Source organism: Pelobates fuscus, chromosome 12 (genome assembly GCF_036172605.1).
Source record: "Pelobates fuscus isolate aPelFus1 chromosome 12, aPelFus1.pri, whole genome shotgun sequence".
NCBI classification, from domain to species: domain Eukaryota; kingdom Metazoa; phylum Chordata; class Amphibia; order Anura; family Pelobatidae; genus Pelobates; species Pelobates fuscus.
The window spans coordinates 8,888,748-8,895,594 of NC_086328.1; the positions used below are offsets into that span (position 1 = coordinate 8,888,748).

General features: G+C 41.9%; 1 non-coding gene across 1 annotated transcript; it reads right to left on the reverse strand.

Annotated features, from left to right (window-relative positions):
• Positions 1-6,405: 6,405 nt before the first annotated feature.
• LOC134579716 (small Cajal body-specific RNA 11) lies at positions 6,406-6,550 on the reverse strand. Its single transcript, XR_010086256.1, has one exon. It is a non-coding gene; the product is annotated as a small Cajal body-specific RNA 11 (non-coding RNA).
• Between the last annotated feature and the right edge of the window lie 297 nt (positions 6,551-6,847).

The window sequence follows — 6,847 nt, forward strand, 5'->3', positions numbered from 1 at the left end:
TATACATGCCAATGGATCCTGCTGTGCAAGAGGGGTAAGAAAGGTGAGGCTGTGAGCAAATACAAAACAGGGGGATTAATTTGGGAAGGAGAGAAAGTCATGTTCATGGCTTTTATGAGATATAAAGAGAGAAAGAAAGTCAAAACGGAAAAAGAAGGGGCAAACATTAACAGAGACAGACAGACAAAACCAGAGAGAGAAACCTGCAGATAGCAACATGCAAAGAGAAAGATTTCATGAGTACGTAGAAATATGGTTAGAGGTGTGGTATTTACATTTCACAACTTTAATGTAGAGAAATGCAAAGTTATGCACTTCAGGGTCAAGAATGCACAAGCAACTCGGAGGGGATATGATAACATTATACAAATATATTCGGGGCCAGTACAAACCATTATCTGGAAATCTATTCATAAACAGGGCTATACATAGGACACAAGGTCACATATTTAGAAAGTAGAAAGTAGATTTCATCTAAGGCAAAGAAACGTTTTTTGTTTTTTTACAGTAAGAGCAATAAGGATATGGAATTCATTGCCTGAAGAGGTGGTTTTGTCAGAGTCTATACAGATGTTTAAACTGCAATTGGATAAATACTTGCAAAAACATAACATACAGGGATATAATTTCTAATTAGTGGGGTAATAGCTGTTTGATCCAAGGAGACCTCTGACTGTTATTTTGGGGTCAAGAAGGAATTTTTTCCTAGTTTGTTGCTAAATTGGAAGCGCTTCAGACTGGTTTTTTTTTTGCCTTCTTTTGGATCAAATGCAAAAACATATGTGAGGAAGGCTGAACTTGATGGATGCAAGTCTCTTTTCAACTATGTAACTTTGTAACTCCCCCGGAGTCCCTTTTACATTAGGTTACATAGTTTCTGTATTCACTACCCTTCATCCATTAACAGGAGTGTGACCTCCTGTTATGCCTGAGCCAATAACTGCCTCTTTTATTCCTTATAGGAAGCTTCTCCTTGCAGTAATATATGTCTGTTGATGCATCTGCTGAAGTGCTGCAAGGTTACAATACGATACTGTAACAATGATTTGTCTGCATACAGTAAATGTTTTGAGCATTGTTATAGATACAATATGAAACCTATTGAATTTTATTAATTTGCTTATTGAATTTGAAACTAACTAACCTGTCAGTCTGTGTGGTCTGCTTTTTCCCCTTATCTCTCTCTCACACCACAGGCCATTTGGCAGTCATATGAGCAGCTTTGCCAACTGAGTTTATTTCCTCAATATCTTAGTGGATGCTCTCCCAGATCTGCAAAACCTTTTTTTTGGGGGGGGGGGGGGTGTTATCTTTTCTCCCCTAAGAATTACATTAAACGCATAGCCAGGTCAGTTTTAGTTCATTTTATTTTTCTATCTACCTCATTTCTTGACAAAGACAAATTATGATGGGTTTTTTTTCTGGATAATTCCATAGATGTCAGGAAATTGATGTCTACAGATTATGTTTTACACACAATGGAATCTTAGCCTTATACCAGGACTGGCTACTAAAGGCTGCTACTGCCAGACCCTTACTTTGAGAACAGTATGCACACCTCCTGGGATGTACCATTTCCTTTCCCATAAAACAAAATCAAACTGGCTCTAAAATAGCTCTGTCTGGATTGAATGTTTGAGCCTGAAGGTGGCATCATCTGCACCATCAAGAAGTACATGTCAGACTGTGCGGTCAGATTGAATAATTAATCCAACATCGTTTAAATGACTCCGTGACTTATTAGTTCAATAGTCACTTGTTTATGTAATGAAGGCGGACAATATTTGGATAAGAAAAAAAAAATAACTATTTTTCCCAGAGAAGGATGTGCACAAAGGTATTCCTTGACAACACACCTGGCAATGACAGTGAGAATGGGCATCTTTACAGACTGTCACAATATGACAGACTCCAGACATACTAAGCATTTCAACAAGCTGAAGTCATTTAAGTGTGTGGAGTGCTCCTTTTAAATGTCTTAATATAATAGACCAAGGATGTGAATCCCACCAGTTGGATTACTGAAAACTCCAATGATTCTTTGTCAGATTTGTGTCATTCAGCTCGTGATCACCCGATTATATAAAAACTTATCAGGAGGTCATTTGTCACCTTAATAGTCTCAATAATACCCTGCTCCACCGACACAGCTTTATACACCTCCTCTTCAATAACTAGCAGCTGACTTTGTCCATGTGAAGCACTCAGAGGGACGTATGTAATATAAAACTTAACTGGATAAAAATATAAGTATATATAGAATCATAAGGAAATCAAAACCTGCAGTAATGGAGACGGCCCGTAGAGATAACTGCAATTTCTATTTGTCAAGTACCATTGACAATGAGCAGAAAAACGGCAGACACATTCCATGGTTAAATGTTTACTTTCCCTGCTTCCAAACTCAGAGGTAAGGTTGTCATTAACAACAAATTAAATCTATACCTAAATTATAAATCATGTTTTATAATGCACAGTTTAAACACTGCGTGTCTTTATACACAAAAAGAGCAACAGAAAGCAGAGACAGGAAAAGAGAGGCAGGACAAGATTCGTGTGTACAGACATACAGTTAAATAAAGAGATACAGATAGACGCGGTGAGAAAGAGACAGATAGGCAGACAGAGTGTGAGTAGGGCACAGGGAGACAGAAAGCCAGACAGGCTCCATTTAAAGAAACACTACAAGTATCATAACCATTAAAGTTTGCTGCAGTGGTTAAAGTGTCAGAAGTACCCTGGTGGTAGTTCAATCATCACTATAAAAAAACAAAATGTTTTTATAAAGCTCAAACTATATTAGAGCAGATAATAGAATGAGGGACAGTAGTAATAGACATGTGAGTGCTTATCTGAACCCTTTGTTATTGCAGATTACCAGACATTGTAAAGCCACACCAGCATATTAGAAGCAAACCACTGTCTCTGCCACCAGCATGCCCACAGTCCCACTGTCATAGTACATCTCAGAAATCAGATAAACACGGTTTGACTAACATAACCAAAGGTCTTCTGTGTGCACCAGGAAAATAGATTAGTAGATTACATTTATGTGATTCATATGACACCCTATAAAGCCTTTGAAAGCCTTTTAAGCCTTAAAGCTAATCGAACATGTGAATGGTACTGTTAACAGGCTTTTATACATAGTGTCCACAAAGAGCCACTTTCCTAGGGTACTCTGTAATTTGTTTCCACCGCCCTGTAAGTATTGATTTGTAGTTACTCTAGTCTTATTATTGACTTGAAAAAGGAAAATATCAGAACCTGCCCTATTATGGTCCCTTGGTGGCCCTTGAGCCAATATGTGATGTGCTTACACGCGTCTCTGCACAGTCTTCCTGACAGATGTCACAATGCTGCTCATACATACAAACCCCTTCATGCTTTCAGGCACTAGAATCATAATTGAATTGTTACCAGTGAATATGACAAGAGAATACAGCAAACTAAAATGATGCATGACAAGCAGAATTAAGATTACACTTTGAAAAACCTTAATGTTAGACCAACAGCGCAATTAATTGTCCCAAGTGAATATTATACATATAAATAACAATCCCCAACAAGCTAAGCACATTCATGTGAACAAAACACTGATAGATTAAATGTATGCTCCCTAATACAATACAGGATCACCACAAACACTGCATCATTTACAGCAAAACAGGTGGCCTTATTTACTAAATTGAGATTTGTACAGCACAGACCAACATTGTATCTACAACTGATTTAGAAAATAACAGACAGACAGATACATTTAACTTGGGAGAATTAATTTGAGGACAAAATCTGCAATATGAATTTAAGTTGTGGTGGTGCCTAGAGTGTTTCCCAAAATGATATGGAATAGAGAGGAAGACTGCTAACTTCCATGGCTCCATACAAGAGAGTGAACATGTATATTCATATAGCCACAATCGCAGAGCAGGACTCAAGTTATGATCCATGCAATAGACAGAAACAAATCCATAAACTGTTGGGGCAAGTAGTAATAAGGTACCAGGAGACCACCAGCACTATCCCTGGGTAAGCTGTCAAACCTATTACCTCCTTATTAGCAAACCAACATTGGGCATTATTCGTTTGCCAAGAGCATCAGCTGCCATTTTATTATAGCTGTAGGTTCCCATTAACAATGTCTTTTAGACATAGCTCTTTCAATGAAAATGTGTTTTGCATGACACCAATATACAACAACCACTCACCCCATGGGTACAGCACTGAATTTACAGAAAAAGTACCTGCTCCCATAAAGTGGTGTCATAGATGCCTATAATTCATGTGAGTTATAGTTCCAGTAGAGTTGTATGTCTCGGTCTAGACTGCACCTGCCACACACAATGTAAGAAGGAAATAGGAATTACATCTAGTTCACACGTAGCAGAGAAAGACTGGGATAAGTTTCCCGTTTTGAAAACTTTTAGCCTTTGCGGTCTGTCTGCCCAAGAAACAATGGGTTAATGTGCAAAAGAGCAAACTGAGGTAATGGCTCTGAGTTTTGACAGATCATTTTCCATTTGTTAAAGATTCGTTAGCTGGAGGCTATGACACTTGCAGTGTTCGAAGTCAATTCATTTTTCATCCCAAGGAGAAACGACTAGAATGTGTAGCCATGGGTAAATACACAATGCTTCTCAATTAATTTCCTTGAATCAGACAGAATTTATTTATGGCCGCTGCTAATGAAATATATGCAGAGTCCACTGGCTTTTTGTGCGATGATTTGCCATTAGGAGATGCACTTTGTGTTATTGGCAATGTAGGGCTGAAGTATTCACTTTCTTAAAGAATACATTTATATCAAAACCTGTATCTGTTGTTAATATGACAAGGTTTCTGCATCTCTGCATTTTTCACGACATGTGCATATGATTAGGTTTCTGCATTTTTCAGAAAATGTCCTTAGCATCCGTTAAAGTACTAAAACTGATTATTGTTTTGTAAATAATTTTTGTAAATGCAACAAGTATATATATATATATTTTTTCTGACCTTTGTGTACCTATGGGTGTCATATTGTTCAGTTTAAAAAAAAAACAAACAAACTACACCCTGTTACATAAAATAGTGGCGACTCGTCCATAGGGGCACTTAGAGCAGTGCTACACCAGTTTTTATGTAGGGAAAAATTATTTTTCTTGGGGGGAGGGGGGGGAGGAGGGGTCGTAAACCCAAAAATATGGAGAAAAAATTAGTGACCCTTTCATTCTGTAATTTATTTCAGTTCTTCAGTGCCCCTCCCCTATCATTGGTAGCTGTGAAGTTTTCTTGAGAGCATCTATCCATCTAAAGAAATTGGGGCAGGTTTTAAATCCGACCGGTTTCAGTAGATTTTGCACATGCCTAGTCTCCTTTGACAATGCATTTCCATTGAGTTACCATTCGGGCAGCAGGGCCCGCTGCCCATGAGTGAATCATACTATTGGCCTCTCTATTTGGGGGCCATAATTGGCTCATAGCACCAGAGGGTGGGGTTACAGTGCCCACAGGAGAGAGAAACAAGAATCAGTCTTGGAAGCAGCACAGGGAGAGCACAGCAGCTTCTGACTGCCAAATTTAAGGGCATATTACTTTCTCTCTCTCCCAATAGCCCCAATGATTGCCTTAAAGCGGCACTGTCATGCCGAATCCCGTTTTTTTTTTAACCCCCCTCCCGCCTCCACTACATCCAATCGACCCCCTAGTCACCCCCAAATGCCCCTAAGCCCCCCACATTACCTCTTTTTAATTCTTTATCTTCTGTCCCGATCTTTATTCAGGGCGCCGCCATCTTTGTGTGGGTAGGTGAAGTCCCTGTGGGACACGTCATCTACCCACACTACACAGACTGTGAGATTCCCGCACATGCCCAGTGAAACACCTGGACATGCGAACGGGAATTTCACCTATTCATTCATTCATCAGACAGACGAATGAATGAATAGAAAAAATCAGATGAACAAACTAACACTGTGTATCAGTGTTAGTTTGTTCGTTCAGTTTATTACAAGGAGGGAGCTACCGGCGTGCAGCTCCCTCCTTGTAATATGTAACTATAGAAGCGGCAGGGAGCAGTGCTCCTCGCCACTTCCTAAGCCCCCCATGTCCCCCCCTCACTCTATGGGGGTCAATATGACCCCCATAATAGCACAAGGGAGATTAAAATCTCCCCAATACCCCTACTCGCTATACCGCGAGTAGGGGCATGTCCACTAAACAGTGAGCAGCCTGTGGCTGCTCACTGTAAAAAAAAAAATGGTAATAAGGGGGGGACCTACTGTCCCCCCCCCCGGCCACCACCCCTGCGCGGTGGGTGGGGGCCCTAATAAAACAATAAGGGGGGGACCTTCTGTCCTCCCCCCCGGCCCCCACCCCTGAGCGGTGGGTGGGGGCCCTAATAAAACAATAAGGGGGGGGGGACCTATTGTCCTCCCCCCCGGCCCCCACCCCTGCACGGTGGGTGGGGGCCCTAATAAAATAATAAGGGGGAGGGAACCTACTGTCCTCCCCCCCTGGCCCCCACCCCTGAGCGGTGGGTGGGGGCCCTAATAAAACAAGGGGGGGGACCTACTGTCCTCCCCCCCTGGCCCCCACCCCTGCGCGGTGGGTGGGGGCCCTAATAAAACAATAAGGGGGGACCTACTGTCCTCCCCCCCTGGCCCCCACCCCTGCGCGGTGGGTGGGGGCCCTAATAAAACAATAAGGGGGGGGGACCTACTGTCCTCCCCCCCTGGCCCCCACCCCTGAGCGGTGGGTGGGGGCCCTAATAAAACAATAAGGGGGGGGGGACCTACTGTCCTCCCCCCCTGGCCCCCACCCCTGCGCGGTGGGTGGGGGCCCTAATAAAACAATAAGGGGGGGACCT